The following is a 2,500-nucleotide window of genomic DNA, read 5'->3' as shown; positions in this document are numbered from 1 at the left end:
GGCTTATATGACAGGTTACACACACCAGCCAATGAGAAATGAGGAACTGCGAATCAACGATAATAGCCAAGCGAGGAGCATGAGGGATGCTGTAATATATGAAGTTTTAGCGTAGAGAACTTGATTCGAACGTCATAATGTAGAGGTATGATAACGCGAGGAGACATATTTCATTACAGAAATTGTTAACAACGTGGTATCGCCTGCTCTCTTATATCCCGTTGCATTAAGATAATAGTGAAAAAACAATATTTTGGTGAGAAAAGGATACAATTCAGCATTATTTTACAGCTAAAACTGTATTTAAGAGAGCTACTTTTACATTGTTTGTACTTTTATCTCGAACGCAATGCGAAACTTTACACGAAGGCATCGTAAAAGTTTTGAGTATGGCTCGGAACTCACACCTTGCCGTATTAGGGCCTCCTGAGGCCCTAATACGGTGTTACGGTGTATGTTGTTTTGAGTGTCCTGGCCCTGGTTGCTCAATATGGTTATAACTACTGAAATGAATTGAAGTATCTTAAACCTTTGGCAAGACTTCGAAGGTTTCATTCTAATAAATATAAACCTACAGTTTAGAAGTGTGTCATCATATTTCATTTTCGGAACATGAAGTACACGCTTTCAGACAAAATGGAATTGCTTATTTTGCCAAGTGAGTTACTAGAAGGATTATTATCTAAGTCCACATGACCATGAGGGATATAACCTTGGGCAGCCTGCATCATCGCAGCCACATAGACTACTAGTTGTCCATGGCTATGATTTCGATACCCTTCCTTGGTCATCCATGTACCTAGTGCACCATAGAAGGAAGTTGTGATCCAAGCTACAGGTACTTCCTCGTCCCTAGCGAAGGGGAGGTTCTCAATGTCGACGATGGTTTCCTTTTCCACGCTCGGGTCTTCATACAGGCCTACTGAAGGGGCGTACTTCGTGATGTGAACCATGTCGTCGAGAGTCCTGCATATGTCGTACTCCGCTGTGTTCCTCATGATGCTGACTCCAGCTCGTCCCAGCCGAGCCACACGGAATCCAGCTGGGCATCTTTAGGGGAAATAGGGTAAAAGGGAAATAGACAGTATCTAATGCTACCCGTATACTTCACTGATGACTGAAACAAACATCTAACTCATGGCTTGCACATTTTGTTTTTCTTTTTATTTCGGACAAGGGGAATGTGGATGGTTGACATCTGCTCACCGGATGGGATTCTCCGCCAGATAAGCATAAGGATCCCCAATAGTATCACAAGTATATGTGTTGCATTTATTGATTGTCAGTTTCTGTCCTCCCTTGTCCTTCACAACGTCCTTCACGGTGTCCACCAGATACGCAGGGGACGTGGAAAACGCACAGCCTTCCTGCCAGTCGATCAAGTGCGACGCATCAGGGACTCCCTCAGCAGGGGAACCTCCTCCTCCCGACAGTGGACGGCGAGTAAGGTATTCGTCGGTTGCTGGAAATCATTGTCTACATTATAATAAATGTCAAGCTTGTTTTTTCAACTTGGTTCATTCGACGCAAGACCGTATATAAATTGCGTTTGCACAAAGAACTTTCTCACCAATATCGCCACATGACTACATTGGAATCTGGACGCTCCCTTAATGTGTAGAAGCTGCATTCACGGGCGTGACCACGGCCATGGAGCAGAAGGCTATTGTAGATCTGTAATATTAATAAACCATAAAATAAGGGAAAAATCACTGGTGATTAATTTACGTTGTCGACGAGGTGTAGCTTTAAAATTCAAGCATGGGAAAATTCACAACAGATAGAAATACTGTATAGCATTGCTTAAAGGAGATACAAAAATATCATTGCATCATTTTAACAATTATCTTCCAAAGTGTTACAAGTTTGGATAATTATTATATTGTTTATAGCCAAATGGCTTATTTGACGGCTGTATATTAAAAATTTTTTTTTTTTACTATGCACCGTCATCTATCCTAAAACTCGTGGCATAGTCCCTTTTTCAAGGATTGGGTTGATTTACCTCAAGTTTTCGACAATATGTATAAAAGGTGATTACGAAATAAGTCGTTTGACTCCTATCAGTCATAAATCAGCAGATCAGACAATTATATCTGTTAACTTACCAAATAAGATGACATGATGATTCTGATGTCTTAAAATCTGTAATGTTGCAGTCTTTCACCCATTCATGGAACACCATACCATTAAGTTTCTATTTGAGACTATGGTGATCATGAATGGGTGAAAACTGAACATTACAGTTAAGTCTGTTTTAAAACGAAACTGATCTCTGATTTATGAAATGATAGGAGTCAAACGACTTATTCGTAATCACCTTTATACATATTGTCAAAACAGTAAATCAACCAATCCTTGTAAAAGGAATACGAGTTTTGTAGATGACGGCATAGTAAAAAAAAAAAATCTTAAATAACAAATAAAAAAGTATATAAAATAAAAATTCCTGACTTGGGAATGAATTTTGGCAATGTATGTTTCCCTTTGCCCCCGTACG

At 39.6% G+C, this 2,500-nt stretch overlaps 1 pseudogene; it reads right to left on the bottom strand.

Moving 5' to 3' along the window:
* Window positions 1-592: 592 nt before the first annotated feature.
* LOC119570041 lies at window positions 593-2,123 on the bottom strand (annotated as a pseudogene).
* Window positions 2,124-2,500: the final 377 nt, after the last annotated feature.

Source organism: Penaeus monodon, unplaced genomic scaffold, assembly GCF_015228065.2.
Source record: "Penaeus monodon isolate SGIC_2016 unplaced genomic scaffold, NSTDA_Pmon_1 PmonScaffold_21119, whole genome shotgun sequence".
Taxonomy (NCBI): Eukaryota; Metazoa; Arthropoda; class Malacostraca; order Decapoda; family Penaeidae; genus Penaeus; species Penaeus monodon.
The sequence above is the reverse complement of the archived record's forward strand: the minus strand, read 5'-3'. Positions and strand labels throughout refer to the sequence as shown.